Source organism: Lepidochelys kempii, chromosome 8 (genome assembly GCF_965140265.1).
Source record: "Lepidochelys kempii isolate rLepKem1 chromosome 8, rLepKem1.hap2, whole genome shotgun sequence".
NCBI lineage: Eukaryota > Metazoa > Chordata > Testudines > Cheloniidae > Lepidochelys > Lepidochelys kempii.
In genome coordinates this window covers 108,289,488-108,310,704 of record NC_133263.1, presented here as the reverse complement: position 1 = coordinate 108,310,704, position 21,217 = coordinate 108,289,488, and the positions used below count along the sequence as shown (strand labels likewise).

General features: G+C 56.1%; 1 protein-coding gene across 10 annotated transcripts in view; it reads right to left on the bottom strand.

Annotated features, from left to right (window-relative positions):
• The window catches only part of ELOVL1 (ELOVL fatty acid elongase 1), a 34,487-nt gene that overhangs the window by 5,833 nt on the left and 7,437 nt on the right, over positions 1 to 21,217 (bottom strand). Inside the window, exons 1-3 of one of the 10 annotated variants that reach the window (XM_073358021.1) lie at positions 19,106 to 19,232; positions 17,638 to 17,712; positions 1,511 to 1,586 (exon numbers count right to left, since the gene is read on the bottom strand). The exons of 1 other annotated variant lie outside the window; for it this stretch is intronic. The gene's annotated coding sequence lies outside the window, so the exon portion shown is untranslated. 8 more of the 10 variants (XM_073358020.1, XM_073358024.1, XM_073358027.1 and 5 more) reach the window with 8 other exon arrangements.

Sequence of the window (21,217 nt, the reverse complement as noted above, 5' to 3'; positions counted from 1 at the left end):
AGTACATAGAACAGTATAAACAAGTCATTGTCTGTATGATATTTTAATGTGTACTGACTAGTGCTTTTTATGTAGCCTGTTTTGTAAAACTAGGCAAATGTCTAGATAAGCTGATGTCCCCCTGGAAGATATAAGAACGGCCACACTGGGTCAGATCGAAGGTCCATCTAGCCTGGTATCCTGTCTTCTGACAGTGGCCAATGCCAGGTGCCCCACAGGGAATGAACAGAACAGGTAATCACCAGGTGAATCCATCCCCTGTTGTCCATTCACAGCTTCTGGCAAACAGAGGTTAGGGACACCATCCCTGCCCATCAAGACCTCTGGGGGTACCCCTGGTCGAGAACCATTGCACTAATACATCTCAATAATGGAGTTAAAATTATGCCATGTGAACAAGAGAAGTGTGGGACTGGAACTCAATGGACCAAAGTTGGTGCACTGGAAGTTCGCCCTAACCAATGAGCAAAATAATGAGGGACGGGCTATTCCACCCACCATCCCTTCTGGAGTCCTTAAAATAAAAAGGGGTTTTTTTTTGTTTGGGGAAGGGGGAGAAATGAAAAAGCTGTCTGACAAAACCCCTGGCTGACGGAAAAGAGGACGACGCCTACTTCATCATCAGATCTGCCATCCCCACTGGGATCCCAGGAGGCATCACACCACCACCTGGCCCTCATAGTCCTGATCCCGATGATGTTCGTAGCTACTGGTGTGGTGCTCTGCTCTTGTTCGATGATGGTAACAACAGTCGGCTGCGTGCGTGTTCCCTCTGTGTGCTGCCCCAGCTCTGTGCAGATAGCTGACACAGCAGACCCCGAGAGAACCCCCAAAGACCACAGACTCTAGTAAGGTACGAAGGAACGCGAGCCAGGTTTACTGTCAGACGAAGCACAGTGATCGTTCCCTATAGACTCTACACGGCATACTACGAATTTGTGCCCCCGGGCAGTGGACACAGCTCAGTCAGGGGCGGGACACTCTACTGCCCCCAAGGCTGGGCAAAGGTGTGCACTCCCGGACCGACTTCTATACCGTTGCAAGACGGATTACTCCTCTACTTCAAACAAATCTATCCATCATGTTGTCCTTTTGACGCTGTCTTTAAGATGCACCTGCCTGTTCCTTCTTATGTCTGTGGAGTGTTTTGATGCCGTTTTGCTGCAAGTTCCTCTTATTAGCCCTTACGTGTATGTGTGTGCACGTGCTTTTAACAACCTTTTCTTGCCAACTTCTGTTAGTGGGACCTGCCTCTGGCTCGCAGCCCAGCTTTGCTTAACACTGCCTGGAGGTACGTTGGTTCAGGCTTCAGGCCTCAGACACAAGAATTTATGTTTCAGGACCTCCTCTTATTACACCTGAGAGCTGTCCTGACCACACCAGGCCAGGGAGAGGGACCCAGATCACAGCATCACCTCCACCAACTTTGGCCATATCCCCAATGTCACCTGGAATGTAAGAATATGTCATCCCTCTCTTCCCTCCCACCCATGTGTCCTTCCTTCCTCACCTTACTTCTCTCCTCTCCTCTCTAATCCGTCTGGCTTAACCTGCCAGACTGTCAATTTTGCAACATGGCTGTGAGCCTGTAACAAAGAGACAAACAAAAGCAATGTCCTAAACAGCCCAATGCTGGTACAAGTTTGCCAGGCCTCAGAATGGTTAATGGAGTCAAGTGCCAGGCCTATGTTTCCCCAGCAGCCAGGCTGCAAGTGAGTCAACAGCAAAGACAGAAGCTGCATTTTCTGTCTTCGCTGTTTTCTTCTCCCTTCACTGGTTTTGTCTGGTCTTTTCTTTTGGAAAGCAGGAACAAGTGCTACCAGAAACAGCAGCGCCAGCACCATTCAGCTGCCTCCTTCTCTTTCCCCCCCAGAAGGGCTGAGAGACCAAGCACCAGGTTTCCCTTTTAAAAATTCTATTGCTAAAAACCCAAGGGGAAAGAAAGAAAAAGAAAAAAAAAAGGGGTGGTTAAAAGAGAAGCCTCACTTAATGCGTTAGCTGTTTCTCTTTTTCTGTGTCTTTAATAAAGAGATTTCTAATACTGTTTGCGCCATAGTCTTATGCAGGCTGAGGGCTCTCTAGCCAAACCCCAAGCCTTGTTTAAAATTGAACAGTGCCAGAGTCGTGCTAACACCTTCCCCTGCATCATGCAGATGAGGTCGCTTGCCAGGATTATCTGGGTATCTCACGGAATCATTTCCCTGCCATTGCAGGGGGCCTGAGCACTGGTGCGCCTCAATCCCCCCCATTCTCTGCCTGTGGCACATCCTAGGCTAGTCTTTTGTGGGTCTCGTTTTGGTTGCTGGGCAAGCGTGTGGCTGCTGGTGGTCTGTGATACACAGGTCAGCCTAGATGAGCCGTCAGGCTCTACTTAAGACACTGGAAGAGCCCAGCTGCAGCACCACCCGCTCCTCCCCATCAGGCTGTTCTCAGCCTGCTCCGTGCCGCACAGCTCAGCCCCTGCCCGTGGCAGTACTGAGCCATATGCGGCCCAGGCCTCTGTGCCATTGCGCAGGCAGGGCTCAGTGCCAGTCACACCTAACAGCTTCACTCTGTTCGCTGCAGCGGAGAAGCCACTTGCGCCAACCCAGTCCCCAGAGCTGGGCCATCTGCACCCCACAGCGCTACCTTCCCCCTCCCCATGCAAAAGGGGCTTCTTCCCAGACCCTGGCCATACCCGATCCTTCACACGCCCAAAGAGAGACCTCAGCCCTCCATGTGGCTTCAGCCCGATTCCCTCACCCCACTCCTTCAAGCACTCACCCAAAGCCAGTCAGGGTGATCCCACCCCTCACACAACAGAGCCAGAACAGTGCCACGGCACCACCACTCCTCCCTGCTGCTCACGTACCCATCAGCTGGAGGTCTGAGCAAAATAAAGTTATTCCTGCCAGGACAAGGGCAAAGAAGGGAGGGGCCACAGCACATGGGCCCTGGGACATCAATGGCCACTAGAACGCTGAGCATAAAGCTTTGAGCTTCTGCAGGCCCCAGCCAGGGCGGGACACAGCCCCCCGGGCAGCAGCACCCAAGGCAGAAGAGCAGCAGGGCTGGGTGAAGGCTGCCAGCTCAGACAACCGGATACCAGCTTGCTGGTGTCCAAATCCCATGCATGGCTCCCCAGGACCTACCCCTGGCCTTGGAGGATGCTAGCCACACAGCCCCAGCACTTCCCAGCCCACAGCGCTCCTATTGACCTCATTCCAGCTCCCCTCTGGAGGAACAAGATCATCTCCAGTGTGAAGCTGCTGCACTGCCAGACAGTCGTCCACACAGCTCACTCTACCAAGCACACAGCAAGCCAGATGCTCTCCTGGAAATGGGACAGCAGGCGTGGAACAGCTCTGAGGACAGTCATCTGCAGTGCCCTCCTCCACCTGCCTAAGGGGTGAGTGGGACAGGAAGGGAGGGGAGAGTGTGCCTGGCATAGCTCTGACACTCAGTCAGAGCCAGCCCAGAGAGGGAGCTTCCACAGCTCTCCTGCCAAAAGACACACTCCACCCACCCACTTTCTACAGACAACAGCCCTCCTCTCTGCAGCCACTGGGCAGGGTAGGCCCCAGCCTCTGGCACAGTGAAGGGCCCCAGTGAAGGCACACACAGACCCCACAGGATGGGGGATGCCAGCCCCCAGCAACCAGGCAGGGAGGACACTGGCACATAGGAGAGATGGCACTGAGCTCTTTCCTAGAGAATCACTGCTCGGCTCACAATGCCCACCCCACGGGCAGCAGCTCCTCCTCCACGGGGTAGTTACAGCAAGAGTGACCCCACCCCACCAATCTGTATAGCCACTGCCCCCCTTCAGCATCCACCTCTGGTGAGCTGTCTGGGGCCAGGGTGTTTGGGGAGGGCGACTTGTTCAATCCCCCCACCCCCACGGCACCTATGTGAGGGCTTGTCTTTGCTACAAAGTTCACCCAAGCTCCTTTGCTGCAGGAAGGTGAACTATGAATTCTGCCCAGCGAATTGTGGAAGAGTTGGTCTGTCCTGGTGGGCATGGGGGAGAAGGGAATCGTGGGAAGGCACTGGAGGACGAGGGGCATTCATGTGGCGCTAACAGGCCATTCTGCGCTCTGGACACACACTAGCACGACTCACATTAATAGATTCCAAGCCCAGAAGGGACCATTGTTGCTCTAGTCTAACCTCCTGCATCACACAGGCCAGAGCCCTGCCCTGTATTAATTCCTGCTTCAATTCCAACAGCTGTGCTTGAGCTAGAGCATCTCTTCTGAAAGCATCCAAACTTCACTGAACCGTTTCCAGGGATGGCGAACCCACCACAGCTGTCACAATGGTTAATGGCCCTGATTGTTCCAGCTCGGCACCTTATTTCTAGTCCGAATTTGTCTAGCTTCAGCTTCCACCCATTGCACTGTGGTAGACTGGTTAGCCAAACTGAAGAGCCCTCTACTATCAAACATCTGTTCCCCATGGAGGTATTTACAGATGTAATCAAATTACCCCCGACCTGCAGTAATGACAAGGAGCTCAGGCTCTTTAGCTTGAGTCTCTCAATATAAAGTATTGGAAAATAAGGCCTTAATCTTTCTCAGGGATCTTCTCTGAGCACCCTCCAATTTTTCCAGATCTTTCTTGGCTTGTGGACAGCAAGACTCTACCCAGTGTATTTGGCACTAGTGTAACAACGAGAGAGAATAACCTACTCCTTAAGATTCCCATTTCTACATCCAAAGATTGCATTAGTCCTTGCAACTCCCAACCTTACCCCCAACCAGCCAATTTGAATTAAACACACCATTGAAATTTAGGGGCAACATGCCAGGGACCACAGCATATGTCCCCAGAAACCTTTGCAAAATCCTCTACCTAAACTAAGTGCAGAGGAGTTAACTCACGTTCTCTGAAGACACATCCATACAGCAAGAGCTCTTTAGGGCATCTTGCCTGCCAGCTCAGCAATATAATCAAAGCCTTATTGCTATCACCCGCAAGAACGATTAAACTATTAGAAAACCTGCCTTATAGTGACAGAGTCAGAGCTCAATCGATTAGCTTAACAAAGAGAAGGTTAAGGGGTGACTTGATCACAGTGTCTAAGTATCCATACGGGGAACAAATATTTAATAATGGGCTCTCCAGTCTAGCAGAGAAAGGTCTAACACGATCCAGTGTCTGGAAGTTGAAGCTAGGAATAAGGTGTACATTTCTGACAGTGGAACAATGTACCAAGGGTCGTGGTAGATGCTCCATCACTTGTAATTCTGAATCAAGACTGGATTGTTTTCTAACAGATCTGCTCTAGGAATTATTGAATTGCCTGCCCCCAGAGTAAGCCCAGCAAGAAGCTCAAAAAGCCTCATATCACATTTCCCATCACTCCAGAAATCAGCAGGGCATCTCTTTCTCTGAGACATGCATTCTCAGCATGCCATTCATGAGTCACTGCCCTGATGAGGGGTGCTGCAGCACCTGGTGCCAGCCCAGAGATAAGGCACAGTATCTTTCACACACAGTTAGTGCTGGCTGAGCAGGGACAGAGATCCTGCTGCCTAGGAAGAGCAATGCACTGAAAACAGCCAAGCACTTTAAAACGGTAGGAGCAGTTGCCAGCAGGAGAGGAGGAGAATCTAGACCCCATGTGGCTGCAGGTGGCAGCCAGGAGAAGACAGGGATGCTGTCAAGGGCCAGGACTTCCCCTTGTCTTCCCCCGACCCAAGTGACAGAACTTGCCTTATATCCCACTTTGAAGGGCAGGCAACCCTACCTCGGCTGACCTTGTCCTCCTCCATTCCAGGCTCAAGAGCCCTGCTTCCCCCCCCCCCCCCCCCACACACATTATAAATAGGGCCTTGAAGGGGTGGGAATTGATTTCTTACTCCCCTCCCCAATTAACTCCACTGAAACACTGTACCAGGGCAGCCTGACAGGAAAAGTGACAGACCTGTCACTGTGGGCAGGTCTGCATTTAACACTGCATTGATGCAGCTGCACCGCTGTTGCACCTAAGCAAAGACACTCCAACACTGACAGGAGAGCTTCTCCCAACGATCTAAATACTCCACCCCCCCCCCCCCCGAGAGGCGGCAGCTATGCTGAGCGGGAAGCCCTCCCCTTGACATAGCGCTGCCTACACTGGGCGACATAGGTACACAGACATAAGTTGCTAATGTAGACCAAGCCAAAGCAAAGCAAATCAGAGGGAGGGAGGGGCCCACGAGTGGGAATGCGGACAGCACACAGGTCACAGTCATGGGACCTTTAGGAATACCCAGCAGAGGGCAACAGGAGATTAGACAGGGGTTGCACTATAGTATGGCAGCAACAGAGGCAGATGGGGTTAAGAGTTGCGTAGGCAGAGGTCGCATGTCCCAGCCGGGAAGGGAAGATCAACACCTAGATACTACACATCAGAACGGTCACCCCTGTATGCACAGCACTGGTGCAGCTGCACTTGGGGTAGTACACTGCACTCCAGGCACCTCAGTACCGGAGAGGCCGATGAGCTGGAGGGAAGTCAGAGACTGACTTAGTACACAGATGTCACGGACTCCCTGGGCGATGCTCTGGAACTGCTCCCTACGAAGCCAGACAGGACTCTGGGGAAGTCTCCTTTCTGTGAGCAGACTGTCTGCAGGACACACAGCTTCCACCTTCCTGGGTCTGACCTAGGAGCATTCAGCATCCTCTGCCCCTCTGTGTGCTTCCCCCAGTGAGTCCGCTCAGGCGGGGTCTTGGGGAAGCCAGAGGGTCCTGCCCCCCAACTCCGCAGTCAGACGCAACTCTCAGCCAGCCAGAAAAACAGAAGGTTTATTAGACGACAGGAACATGGTCTAAAACAGAGCTTGTAGGTACAGAGAACAGGACCCCTCAGATGGGTCCATTTTGGGGGGCAGTGAGCCAGACAACCCCGTCTGCACTTCACTCCATGTCCCCAGCCAGCCCCAAACTGAAAACTCTCTCCAGCCCCTCCTCCTCTGGGCTTTGTCCCTTTCCCGGGCCAGGAGGTCACTGGATTCCTTTTTCTCCAGCCCTTTAGCACTCACCTTGCAGGGGGGAAGGGCCCAGGCCATCAGTTGCCAGGAAACAGGGTGTTGGCCATTCTCTGAGTCCAGACCCCTGCACACACCTGCCCTCTAGGGCTCTGCAACTATCATACACCCTTATCCCACCCCCTAGATACTTAAGAACTGCATAAGAGAAACTGAGGCACCCCCACACTATTCAGAGGAAACATTAAGAACAGTCCCGCTTCGTCACATCCCTCCCCCCTTCGAGACTGGACTTAGCGGGGTCACTTTAGCTGGTGACCTGGGGAAGTTTGAAGCCACCAACGTTCCCATGGATGCCCCAGCATCTCTCCCGTTCCTTGGTGGGAGTTACACCAGGTCCTTCCAGTTTCATGCCTTCCCTTAGGTCAGGGTGGTCGATAGCACTCGCATGCGGGAAGGTTTATGTGACCCGTGCCCTTTTGCCACCCCAAAACACCCGGTGGTCAAACTGGGATTGGGTCTTCTCCCCAACAAGCTGGCCAAACACAGCCAATTGGTTACAGGACAGTTTAACTTTCTTAACAGCTTTCACTTCATCTGAGACCTTCTCAAAGTTATCCACACTGGATCCTTCAACAGGAAAGTCAGTGGATCCATTCACAACAGAAAATTTCTGGCTGTTAGGAACTGAAACTTTCTTGGTTAAATCACTTTCACACCCTTCAGTTGCAGTAAACTGCTTGCAAAGACTCCATGAGGATTCCTTTCCTTAGGGGCTTTTCTATGCAACAATTCACCCCTCACAGAAATTCTGCCCTTACCCTCTTTACCTAGGGCTTGACCTAGAGGAACACTTTCCTGAGCAACAACAGACTCTTTCTGGGTCTCACTTACATCCAGAATTACCTCTGGCCCATCCGGCGGATTCCTATACAATCCCCTTTCAGGCAAACTGACAGACTTCCTAGATAAAAGGTCAGAAGCGTTCTCCTTCCCTTTGCCACACACAAGTTCAGGAATCTTTTCCTTCTTGCTACAGGCTTCCACACCCTCAGTAGGTAACACGATCAAATCACCTTCATGCTCTCCTTGTGCCCTGGCTAGGATCTCACCCTGATTAGACACAGTTGCTACACCCTTTCCCAACAACACACTAGCAACAGGCAAAATACAAGCACCAGAACTGTCTGGTCTCTGGGATTTTACATAGACACTAACTGGCACTGTAACAAGGTCGCATCCAATCTCCCTAGCAGACACAAACTTAGGACCATTCCCTTCCTGGGCTTTAGCTGAATCCAAATTCTGAGACAACTGCACTACCCTCAACCATCACAGGCTGAAAGGCCCCTTCTGTCTGCTCCACAGACAAAGAAGAGCCGGAGACACTTTCTCCTTTACCAGACACCCAGCTTGGGATCTTATTCCCCTAATCCCAGCAAACAAGGCTGTTCACAGACAACTGCTTGGAAACCGGGGTAGCTCCCTCCATAGGGAAGTCAATACCCCTGAAAGACACGGGCACATTTCCTTCACTGTCCCAATTCTCCACCCAGGTAACAGGTAAGGTACAGGGACACTCATCTTCCACTCTCCTCGCCTTCCCACCCTGCTGACTAGACAAAGCCATCAGCTCACAAGCCTGCCTAGGCTCATCCAAACTTTCCTTACCAAGCACCTTGCCACTCCCAACAGATAACCTGCCCTGCCTGTGTCTCCCCCCCCTCCCCTCCTCAGCTGGGGTCTCAGCTCCCACTGTGCTTAGCGCTGCCCTTGCTGTCCCAGTGGGGGCAGGCAGCGAACTTTCCTCACTGCATCAGAGCCAGTGTGCAAGGGGGCGGGGAGCATCCCTCTGTCCCACCCAGCCCCAGGGGTCTGGTTACAGGCAGGCAGGCATCCTAAGCCTAGCAGCTCCTTCCCCGCTGCCAGCCAGGTCATCTGCATTTTCACTGACTGTTTCCCTCTCCCCCGACTGGTTCCCTGGATTCAAATTCAAACCCTCGGCTGTTACAGGAGCAGGGCCTGGATCCTGTCCCAAAGAGAGACAGTCACCCCACAACAGGGGCTCACAGCTGATATCCTGGAGAACCCCAACGACCAGCCAGCCCTACCCCTCCTGTGTCTGCACAGGGATCTGGGCCATAGGCAGGGAGAGGGGCTTCATCCCTGGGACCCTCACCCAGCCCCTCAGCATCTGAGGCTGCACCACCACGGGCCTGACAACAGTTCTCTCTGTCCCAGGATCTCACCACCCCAGGAATGACTCCCCATTGACCATCACCTTCCACTCCCACTGGGGGTCCGAGGGGCCCAACCCCAGGAAACGCCACATAGACATATAGGTTGGGGTCAGGAGTGGGAGCGTGTCCACCTCCCCACCCATCTGGCTGACAGAGTCTATGGCCTTGGGACCCAGCAAGGGAGCTAGACACCAGGGCTTTTCCACAGGGTCCCCCTTGTTCAAATCTCCAGCCTGCTCAAAGGCAGTGAGGTGGCATCCACATCCCCTCCATCCTTAACCAGGGGCAGCAATTTAGTCTTGAGGTTCCCTGCAGAATTGGCCCCCCGGGGTCTATCCCCACTCACCCCTGGGAGGTCCCCTAGGCCTCTCTGCTCCACCATCGCCAGTTCATGCTGCTGCTGCTTCTGCAGCTCTTTCTCGGGCTCGCGCTGTCTCTCACAGTCCTCTTGCTCTCTCGGACTCAGCTCCAATCCCGTCCGTCTCGATCCCCCGATGGGGAACCCGATCGTGAAGACCCTCGTCTGGTGGGGACTGGAGTCTTAGGGATGCCTGGCTACTACTCCAGCTGCTCCCAGATCCTGCTATAGCCCCATTTGGGTCAGGAATCTGTTCCTTAGAGCGGTCATCCTCCTCCAGCTGCACGATTAACTGTGCTTTGGTGAACTTTCCAATGTGTAACCCTCTCTTTTTGCACAGGGCTACAATGTCCTTCTTAAGGAGACGGTGATAGGCCCTCATTCTGCTGTTCCCAAGTTGTTGTGGACTCACAGGCCTGTGTGCTCTCAGCTCCCCATGGTTTCCAGGGAGAACCCCTAGTGTGCCAGCCCTTCTCAAGGTCACCACCTCTTTGCCAGGGTTGAGCTGCAGACTCCTCGCTGCAATCCCCAGGGGAACCCTGTTACTGCAAAAGTCCTTCTCTCTCCGAGGGGCAAGCCACAGGCTCCTCCAGCCCTGAGACTGCTCACTGCAGTCCCTAGGGGGACCCCATTACTGCACAGTCCTTCTTGCTGGTCACACACTCCCAGGGATTAACCGCCCCCCCGAAACCATTCCTCTCTGAACCTTCAGCATGCCTGGTCCTCGTCAGTCTCCCTTTGTTTTACTGCTCCCCAGTCACTTACTGAAGGAAGCGCCATCCACGGGGTGCAGTACATCCCACCCCTGCCACCAGTTGTCACGGAGTCCCTGGGAGATGCTCTGGAACTGCTCCCCATGAAGCCAGGCAGGACTCTGGGGAAGTCTCCTCTCTCGGAGCAGCCTGTCTTCAGGACACACAGCTTCCACCTTCCTGGGTCTGACCTAGGAGCATTCAGCATTCTCTGCCCCTCTGTGTGCTTCCCCCAGCGAGTTCGTTCAGGCAGGGTCTTGAGGAAGCCAGAGGGTCCTGCCCCCCAACTCCGCAGTCAGACGCGACTCTCAGCCAGCCAGAAAAACAGAAGGTTTATTAGACGACAGGAACATGGTCTAAAACAGAGCTTGTAGGTACAGAGAACAGGACCCCTCAGATGGGTCCATTTTGGGGGGCAGTGAGCCAGACAACCCCGTCTGCACTTCACTCCATGTCCCCAGCCAGCCCCAAACTGAAAACTCTCTCCAGCCCCTCCTCCTCTGGGCTTTGTCCCTTTCCCGGGCCAGGAGGTCACTGGATTCCTTTCTCTCCAGCCTTTTAGCTCTCACCTTGCAGGGGGGGAAGGGCCCAGGCCATCAGTTGCCAGGAAACAGGGTGTTGGCCATTCTCTGAGTCCAGACCCCTGCACACACCTGCCCTCTAGGGCTCTGCAATGATCATACACCCGTATCCCACCCCCTAGATACTTAAGAACTGCATAAGAGAAACTGAAGCACCCCCACACTATTCAGAGGAAACATTAAGAACAGTCCTGCTTTGTCACAATGGCAAACAGCCATGGCCGACGATTAGGTCGCTCACAGAAGCAGCCATGGGATGCTGCCCAAGCACTTCTATACAGGTGAGGAACTGAATAAGCAAAGGCCAAGCAGTACCATCATGCTGAGGATACGCTACGTTCCAAAGTTGCCATGCTGAGTATTATTGGACAGCCAAGCCCATCTCTTCCCCCAGTGTGGTCGGGGCAAAAACCTTACTCAATATCTACCCCTTAGTGGGTTGGAGCAACAGACCAAAGTGAGGAAAAAGGCACTGAATTCAGCATTGTTCCCTACAGCCCCAGCAGCACCTGACACATGAGGAGATTTCTAACTCTCAGAAAGGCAGGAAGCAGCCAAGGACTCCAGCCTCTGATCAGGCTGCTTGGAGTGTCTGCCCAAGGAGCAGACCCTCCAGCAGTGTCATTTCCTGAAGACATCAGACTGCAACCCAGAGATGATTAGACTTGTGCCTCCCAGAGTAGCTACGGAGATGCCATGAAGACAACTCAGCAGTCTCCTGTACCTAGCAAAAAACTCCAGCATCATGGCACCAACCTCTTGGATTCAAGTCTGGCAGAACAAGTTCAGCAGCTTTAAAATAGGGCAAAGGTGAGCTTTCCCTTCCTACCATTTGATTCCACATGCCTGGTGCAGGTTTGCAAGTCAGAAAAAGACTGAAGAGTTCTGCTGGACCAAAATACTCAAACGCCCAGGTCAGTGAACTCCTGGGGGGAGTTCCCTACACAGATCTCTCCAGGAGAACACCCTTAACCAAACAGATTCCTACATCACACAAAAACAACAGGGAGTCCGGTGGCACCTTAAAGACTAACAGATTTATTTGGGCATAAGCTTTTGTGGGTAAAAAACCCACTTCTTTAGAACCCAAGAATGTTAAGCTAGCTCGGGGCTGGTGGCATCACACTAGTGAATTGACTGCATGCTCTGCATCTGTTCCTCTAGTGTACTGGATTTCAAAAGTTCACAAGGCACAAGTGTTAACAGGGAGTGTTTATTAAACTCCATACGGGTAGGGAGGGTCTGGGATTGCAAAAAAAAAACAAAAACACACAACTGGCAGCCAGCCCCACTACTGAGAAGAAGGGGCCTGTGCAGTTACAGCACAGGCCTGGAGTCAGTTGGTCTGGATTTTATTCCTGCCTCTACTGCAGAATCACCAAGTGACATTAGGCAAGTCACTTCCCATCTCTGCAAGTCAGTTTCGCCATCTGTGAAGGAGGTGGTGTTTCAATATCACTTCCTTGCCTTTCAAGGACTTGGGCAGGCTGCAGGAATGTTTATAAAGCCCTTCAAGGACCTTGAATGAAATCTTAGAAAAGAGCAAAAGGGGGTGTAGAGAGAAGAGAGCAGAAGCAAGTCTCAGAGCCCAGGTCCACTCACTCACACTTGCAGGGCTTGTGCTATGGGGATAAAAAAATAGCAGTACAGGCATTCCTGCTTGGGCTGGAGCCTGAGCTCGGAGACTGTGTGTATGTGGGGAGGGGAAAAAAAAAAAAAGAAAAAATCACACACACACAGCCAGGTCTCAGAGCCTGGGTGGGAACATCTGCATTGCTATTTTTATCCCTCTAGCTTGAGCCCTGCAAGCCCAAATCAATTGACCCAGGCCCTTGAGACTCCCTGTCACGGATCTTTTTTGGCAGTATAGACGTACCCTTCAATTCTCATTGCCTCACAGCAGTGAATCTATCAAGAGGAGCAGCTGCACTAATACGTCTGAACACAGCCTCCACGAGCAGTGGCACAGAATCAGAAACAAGCAAAGGTAAAAAAGGGAGCAGCAACCAGAGAGGCTTGGCCAGAGCATCGGGAGCAGGAAGGGATGAGATCAGTGTTATCAGAGCAAGAGCTCTTCCTGCTCTGAGCTGCCTGCAGTCTGTGGGGTGTGTGGAATCTCCAACATTGTGCTAGTAATCAACAACAATTGTGTGGGCAGGTGATTAGACCACACAACCACAGGCAGCCCAGCCCAACGATGATTAAGAAGGTGGATCCCAGCAGCTCTATACAAATATCGAAAGCGTGGAGAGGCCAAGGCAGAGCAAAACTAGCTGGGGTAGAAGGGGGAGTGTGTGTGGAGGAACAGTGTTACAAGAAAGGGAAGAGTGCAGTTAAGTCCCAAGGGGAACAGCTTCCTGACAGGTACATGGGTTAGGCGGACAGGCTTCCAGAGGCAGAGCCGGAAGTCCCATTCCCTGGCCCAAAGCCCCAGGGGAGCCCACTACTGGGTGAGAACAGACAGGGCTTCACCAGCACCCACCTCGGTTATTTGAAAATATACACAAGTTCAAATTCCATGCTGCAAGGCTTCAATTTGATTGCTGGGACAGCCCCTGTAGTTAGCAGTTACTACTCCACTTTCTTGGCCTGGCTCGGCCTTGGCCGCAGCATCATACTTCGACAGGGACTGAACAGAGAGCTTGAAGAAGGGCACAGGCACACTAAAGGGTCTGGAAAGCAAGAACCAGGAGAAAGACTTCGAGGGCACTGTGAGGACTGAAACCCCACCCTGGGATCAGCCCTGACTACCCAAGAGATGCCTCTCCCTTTGCAAGCACAACCTCCCCTGAGGGCTATCTACCTCCCAGCAGAATGCAGCTATCAGCCAGCAAAGGGAGCGAGAAGAAGGGAGAAAGAAAGTTTACCTAGGAGCCAGAACTAGGCTATGGAATGCACTTCTGCAACATCTGACACCCCAGGCCCCCACACCCTGCTCTGAGAGGTCACTTCCCCATAGCCAGCGTCTCTCCCCTCCCCACACCCCCTTTATGTAGGGCAAAGGGCATTTTGTGTTGATAACACTCTGGTGGGGCTCCAATCCTATGGGGAAGTCACGTTTCCCAATAAACCCGAGGCACACGAGCATCTTCACACAGGCTCCCCAGCCCCTACCTCAACAATGGAGAGACTGACAGGTCAAGGCCACAGAGGCAGAGGGACAGGAAAGGCCCTGCCCTCCCTGCAGCCCCACTCTTCCCACTGATCACTAGAGAAAAGCATGATCCAGGGTAACCTTTGGATTCGATGCCCATGGGGATGCACCGATCAGCCCAGAACCTGACTGCAGATTCCCAGGGGCCCCAGGCAGAGCCTGGGAGACACGGACTGACCTTCATATCACAGGCTGGGATGAGATAAGCCATCCCAGGTGTCCTATAGGCAACAACCAGGATCATAGACTAAGTGATGCTATAAGGCCACAGGGAGCAAGCTAGCTGACCATACCTGGCATCAAAGCAAGGTAGTTTCCTACAGCAGGTTCTCAGGTTTCACTCCCAGTAAACAGGTGCCCACCCTGATCCATTCTGAGGATCAGAGTGAACTTACTCCTATAATGATGCCTTCACAGGGCACAGGACAGGAAATGAAGAACCCATGAGATCCCCTGCCCCTAGGCATGTCCACAAACTCTCTAGCCCCCGCTCCTCCACTGGAGCTAGAGAACGCTCCAAGAAGGCAGGAGAGTATAGCATCCAAACTCATACTGCTGTTATCAGAAAGTGACAGCTTCCCCAGCACTCTGGGCCAGCAGGGATGACTGCATTCCCAGAGCCTAGCATCTCTGCTCTTCCCGGCATGGAAAAGTTCTTGTTCTTAGGGACTGGCTCTTTTCCAGAGGCATCTAAACTTGCTCCACCCGTCTGACAGGAAAGGGCAAGACATTTCAGCCAGAGAGCTCCCTCTGCACCAGCAGCTGTGCAGTGGCAGGGCTCAGGCAGGCCACCATCTAATTGAACATGTGGAGGTTTCTTCCAGAGCCTCTCTGAGGGTTTATGCTCCTCATGGCTCTGCAGCACTGGGGAAGAGCAGAGCACAGAACACCATTCATCCCTCCCCATCGCTGCAGGAGGATCAGTGCCTGTACCTGCCCTGCTCAGTCCGTATGCAGGCCAGGTACAGGGAGAGAACGCTCTCTCCCTACTACTACTCCTGTAGGGCATATAGGCGGTTCCCCTGAATCCAGACCAACATGGGGGGAGAAGACAATGCAACCTGAAAGAGACCCTGGGCCTCCCCCCAACTCGCACAGCACCAGGGAGACTCACTCAGCATGGCTCAGAGATTCAGGAAGCGCAAGGCTTGCTACCCACTCCCCCACAAACAAACAAGTCGTCCTACCCGCTCTGGAGTGAGTGGGGAATTGGGGTCTTGTGCTTCCTCCCATGCAACTCTCTGCCCTGGGGGACCATCTAAATTCCCATACCTAGTGGCATTACTCCTTCCCTCATTCCCCCTGAAACTGCACAGACCAGAACCCAGCAGAGGCCTGGCTTGTGCGTTGCAGGGCCTGGAAGCTCCACACCATGTGGTGTGGTAGAGAAAGCAGCATGTAGCAGCTTGGAGCCAGGATGTTACTCTGAAGACTGGGCACTGTCACTGGAACAAAGAATTGCAGGGTGACCAGTATGCACTAACCTCTAAGGCAGGGGAAGTCAACAGGGGGACCGTGGGCCAAATCCAGACTGCCAGATGCTTTTGAGCGGATCCCAAAATCTTATTTACTTATCATCATGGGGTGGGGGTGGGGGGGAGAGAGAGAAAAATTATTTTTTTCCTCCAGAGTCTGGACCTTGACTATATGTTGACCAAGAAATTTGGACTGTGACAAAAAATAGACTACCGCTGCTCTAGGGGCATGTCTACATTGCATCAGGAAGCAAGCTTCCTAGCCCAGACAGACAGACTCACACTAGCAGGGCTCAAGCTAGTATGCTAAGAATGGCTGTACGGACACTGCGCCTTGGGCAGAGCTTCACTACAAACTTATGTTGACCTAGCTCCATTGCTCAGGGAGTAGGAAAAGTTCATTCCCCTGAGAGACATAGTTAAGCCAACCTAAGCTTCAGTGTAGACACTGCTAACTCAACTTTTCATCAATCTAGCTACCAGCTCCTGGAGAAGTGGATTTACTGCAGAGACAGAAAACCCCTTCTGTTGCAATAGTGTCTACAGTGCAGCATTTCTAGTGTAGACACTCCCATAGGCTAGCCACCCAAGCTCAAGATCATACAACTGCCCAGGCTTGAGCTCAGATGGCTAGCCTGACTTGCTGCCAGAGCCACAATGTCCACACAGCTATTTTCAGCATGCTAGCTGAGCCCTTCTAGCACCTGTCTGCCTACGCAGGATCATGAGGCAGTGTCCAGCAGTGTCACTCCAGTCCCTAGCCACTAGGCAGGCAGTTTGATTCAGGGAGCCCTCTATACCTGGGAAGCTGTTTAGCAGGTCTGGCTGGAAGGTCAGCACAGCCGAGCCCAGGATCTGCCCTGTCCACATTCTGCAAGGTGCGAAGAGGGCCCAGCCCAGAGCCTGTAACCCGCAGCAGCAGGATACATGCCTGCCATCCACACAGTGGCTGTTGCCCTTCAGGCCTGGGGCAGAGACCTTCCCAAGGCAAGTTTCCTTAGCTGCCTGACAGGAGGAGTTTCCCGTCTATCAGCCCAGTCTGCTTATCACCCCTGCAGCCACTTGCCTCTCTCATTTCACCCCTCTCCACCGCAGCCACTTCTTTGCCAGGCTGCTGCCTCCAGCATCACTGAACTCTCCCATTTTGCTAGTTATTAAGGTACCCAAAACAAAGCGAGTCATCCCAGGGGCAGCTGTACAGAGCACGGCAGAGAGACTGCCACTCCTGTTGCCAGGCAGCAGGAGTAAGCCCAGATGCACATACAAGAACTGCCCACCAACTCCACAATGCCTCTGTGTACAGCCCCACTTCACCCACCACACATGCTGACCACATCCCAAGAAGGCTCTAAGGAAAGGCAAGCACATGCAGAGAGGGAAGAAGCGGGACAGTAATCTGCTGAGTCACCCGCAGTCCCGCCCAGGAGTGGGGGCTGACAGCTACTGAATTATGTGGTCCAGATTAGAAATTCTTCTCCCCCTCCCTACACAAGCAGCAGCACAGATCCCCTGTGCATGATAAAGCCACAAGCCTCATGCGAGTCTGGCACTGGCCTCCTAGTGCTACTGCTGCAAGGGTCCCAAGAGCCTCCTTCCCACAGATGTTCCGGAGAGAAACCCACACAGAGGCCATGCACCTACGCGAGCTGGAGCTCATGAAAGTCAATGTTTTATTACAGGCAGTGCACAAGGCCTGGCACTGCCATCCAGCACAACAGGGAGGGGAGGAGGAATCTCTCAATGGAACATTGATGCAGTGGCCTGGAAGGGAGAAGGAGCTCTCATGCTACAAAGCAGTCAGGCAATGACAAGAGTCAGAGTGCCTTTGCCCTGCAATGCAGAGGTCTGTGCATGGCACCTGCTGCAGGCTCAGCTGCAAAGGGACAGCATGCTGCCCTGCAGCAAGAGGCGGGCACCGTCACATGTGATTGTTCCCAATTGAAGATCCGACCTTCTGTGTCCCAAAACAATTGCCCTCAGCCACCTACCCACCTGGGTCCAGGGGCCTTATTTATACAGCACATGCAGCTTCCCTCCAGCTTTGGCTTCAGAGTGCAGGAGACATGAATTTGAAACCAAGAAGACAGGGGCCCCACTGGTGCAGCCCCAGCTGAATTTTACCTTCTCTCCAATCAAAGATGCCTCTCTTAGGAATGGGCCTCTGAATTCTTCTCCGGGTCACAGATGTGTTGCTAGCTGTAACAGGACAGGAACTCCCTTAGAACCAAGGCACCCACTAAGGGAGGGGGAAGCAGTAGCAACTGTTGGGGTCAAGGAGAATGGTCCAGCACCGAAGAACTGGGGTGGCCCTCAGGAAGGGCTTCAGTAGCCCAGGTGAGAGATGATGCAGGCAGAGCGAGGTGCTCAGAAGGGGTAGAGCCATCAGGTATGTGACAAGGCTGCCAAAGAAGGCCAGGTATATGAGATGGGAGACCAGAGTAAAGTTCAGAGGGGAGGACTGGGAGTAGCAGAGACAAGCAAGGGTGTGAACGAAGAGGAAGAACAAGATGGCACTGGGCTCCTTTGCCTTGGAGAGAACAGAGGGCGAGCCCGGAGAGGAATCTGTGCCACCCACTTGACATTTGCAGCTCCTGTTGTTGGAGCACCTGGCCTGAGGCAAGCATGCAGTATTACAGCAGGGCAGGACGTGTGCCTGGAGACTGAAAGGACACCAGCTCACGCCTGGGACCCACACGTTTTCACCCCGTGTACTGGAGGCTGCACCTAGGGAGGGGCGCAGGTCAGAGGACGGGTGGTGAAGCCTTCTGCACAAGGGGAACACCTATGTGCCGTCCCTGCACCACGCGGGAGCACACAACTGAGTCAGGCCACGTTAGCCACCCAGCCAGCCCCTCCCCAGCGGGTGGCCGCTCTCCAGGAAGCCACAGCAACAACTTCTCCCCAGTGGAGCCGCTACCCGAGGCCAAGAGGCTTCCCTGCAAAGCCAGCCAGAGCCCCTTTCCGCAGGGGCTCGGGGTCACGCTCGTGACCTCCAACCCGAACCTGCAGGCCTGGCAAATGCCTGCCTGCCCCCGGCGGGCCCCCCGCCCCTTCTCCTGCTCCCCTCCGGCCAGAGCTAGGCGGCAGCTGGTCGCCAGCCCCCCAGCTGCGCGCAGCCCCCACCGGACCCAAGCAGGGCTGGGCCGCGGGCCCGGCTCCGGGGGCGGGGGGGGGGCCGCGGGCCCGGCTCCGGGGGCGGGGGGGGGGGGGGGCCGGCCGCCCGGCTCCGGGGGCGGGGGGGGGGGGGGGCCGGCCGCCCGGCTCCGGGGGCGGGGGGGGGGGGGGCCGGCCGCCCGGCTCCGGGGGCGGGGGGGGGGGGGCCGGCCGCCCGGCTCCGGGGGCGGGGGGGGGGGGGGCCGGCCGCCCGGCTCCGGGGGCGGGGGGGGGGGGGCCGGCCGCCCGGCTCCGGGGGGGCCCCAAGGGCCAGGCCCGGGGGCCCTCGGGAACCCAGCCCGGCCCTGTCCCCCCCGGCTCTGGCAGGGCCCCGCGGCCCGGGACGGACCGGCCCCGCCCCGGCCCCCCCTGCCGCGCATCGGGCCCTTCCCCATTGCGATCCGCCCCCCGGCCCGGCCCGGCCGCCCCCACTCACCGGCCGCGGAGCCGCGCCTGCCTCCCTCCCGCCCGCCGGCAGCAGAGAGCGGGCGGCGGCCCCCGGCGCTGGGCAGGGCCCGACTCGGCCCCGGGCACCGCCACGGCAGGGGCCGCCCGGGCCAATCACAGCGGCGGCCCCGCCCCGGCCACGGGGGGGGGGGGGGGCTGGAGCAGAGGGGGAGGGGCAGGGCTGTGAGGGGGCAGGGGGCTCTGAAGGGGCAGGGCTGTGAGGGGGAGGGGGGCTCTGAAGGGGCAGGGCTGTGAGGGGGCAGGGGGAGGGGGGCTCTGAAGGGGCAGGGCTGTGAGGGGGCAGGGGGCTCTGAAGGGGCAGGGCTGTGAGGGGGCAGGGGGAGGGGGGCTCTGAAGGGGCAGGGCTGTGAGGGGGCAGGGGGGCTCTGAAGGGGCAGGGCTGTGAGGGGGCAGGGGGAGGGGGGCTCTGAAGGGGCAGGGCTGTGAGGGGGAGGGGGGGCTCTGAAGGAGCAGGGCTGTGAGGAGGCAGGGCAGGAGCAGAGGGGGCGGGGAGCAGGAGAGGGCTCTGAAGGGGCAGGGCTGTGAGGAGGCAGGGCAGGGGCAGAGGGGGCAGGGGGAGGGGCATGGCTCTGAGGGAGTGGGAGAGGGCTCTGAAGGGGCAGGAGCAGAGGGGGCGGGGCAGGGCAGGGCTTTCAGGGAGCAGGGGAGAGCTCTGAAGGGGCAGGGGGACAGGGGGCTCTGAAGGGGCAGGGAGCAGGGCTGGGGCAGGAGCAGAGGGGGCGGGGAGCAGGAGAGGGCTCTGAAGGGGCAGGGCTGTGAGGAGGCAGGGCAGGGGCAGAGGGGGCAGGGGGAGGGGCATGGCTCTGAGGGAGTGGGAGAGGGCTCTGAAGGGGCAGGAGCAGAGGGGGCGGGGCAGGGCAGGGCTTTCAGGGAGCAGGGGAGAGCTCTGAAGGGGCAGGGGGACAGGGGGCTCTGAAGGGGCAGGGAGCAGGGCTGGGGCAGGAGCAGAGGGGGCGGGGAGCAGGAGAGGGCTCTGAAGGGGCAGGGCTGTGAGGAGGCAGGGCAGGGGCAGAGGGGGCAGGGGGAGGGGCATGGCTCTGAGGGAGTGGGAGAGGGCTCTGAAGGGGCAGGAGCAGAGGGGGCGGGGCAGGGCAGGGCTTTCAGGGAGCAGGGGAGAGCTCTGAAGGGGCAGGGGGACAGGGGGCTCTGAAGGGGCAGGGAGCAGGGCTGGGGCAGGAGCAGAGGGGGCGGGGAGCAGGAGAGGGCTCTGAAGGGGCAGGGCTGTGAGGAGGCAGGGCAGGGGCAGAGGGGGCAGGGGGAGGGGCATGGCTCTGAGGGAGTGGGAGAGGGCTCTGAAGGGGCAGGAGCAGAGGGGGCGGGGCAGGGCAGGGCTTTCAGGGAGCAGGGGAGAGCTCTGAAGGGGCAGGGAGCAGGGCTGGGGCAGGAGCAGAGGGGGCGGGGAGCAGGAGAGGGCTCTGAAGGGGCAGGGCTGTGAGGGGGCAGGGCAGGAGCAGAGGGGGCAGGGGGAGGGGCATGGCTCTGAGGGAGTGGGAGAGGGCTCTGAAGGGGCAGGGCTGTGAGGGGGCAGGGCAGGAGGAGGGCTCTGAAGGGGCAGGGCTGGGGCAGGAGCAGAGGGGGCAGGCTCTGAAGGGGCAGGGGGCAGACAGGGCTTTCAGGGAGCAGGGGAGAGCTCTGAAGGGGCAGGGGGACAGGGCTGTGAGGGGGCAGGGCTGGGGCAGGGGGCTCTGAAGGGGCAGGACTGTGAGGTGGCAGGGCAGGAGCAGAGGGGGCAGGGGGAGGGGCATGGCTCTGAGGGAGTGGGAGAGGGCTCTGAAGGGGCAGGAGCAGAGGGGGCAGGGCAGGGCTTTCAGGGAGCAGGAGAGGGCTCTGACAGGGCAGGGCTGTTGGGGGGCAGGGGCTAGGAGCCTCCCCAAGCTCAGGTGGAGGGACCTGTGGGAGGAGGCACAGCTGCCTTCCCAGCCTCCATGCAGCACAGCCCACTTCTGCCCCTTCCTTGGGTTGTGACTTCTGTTGCTGTCACCCTCATGCCCCTCTCTTGTGGGGCAGGACCCCCCCCCTCCCCAATAGTCAGTTATTCCCAGGGGTCCTGGCAGGCCACAGGACTGAGCTCTCTAGGGAA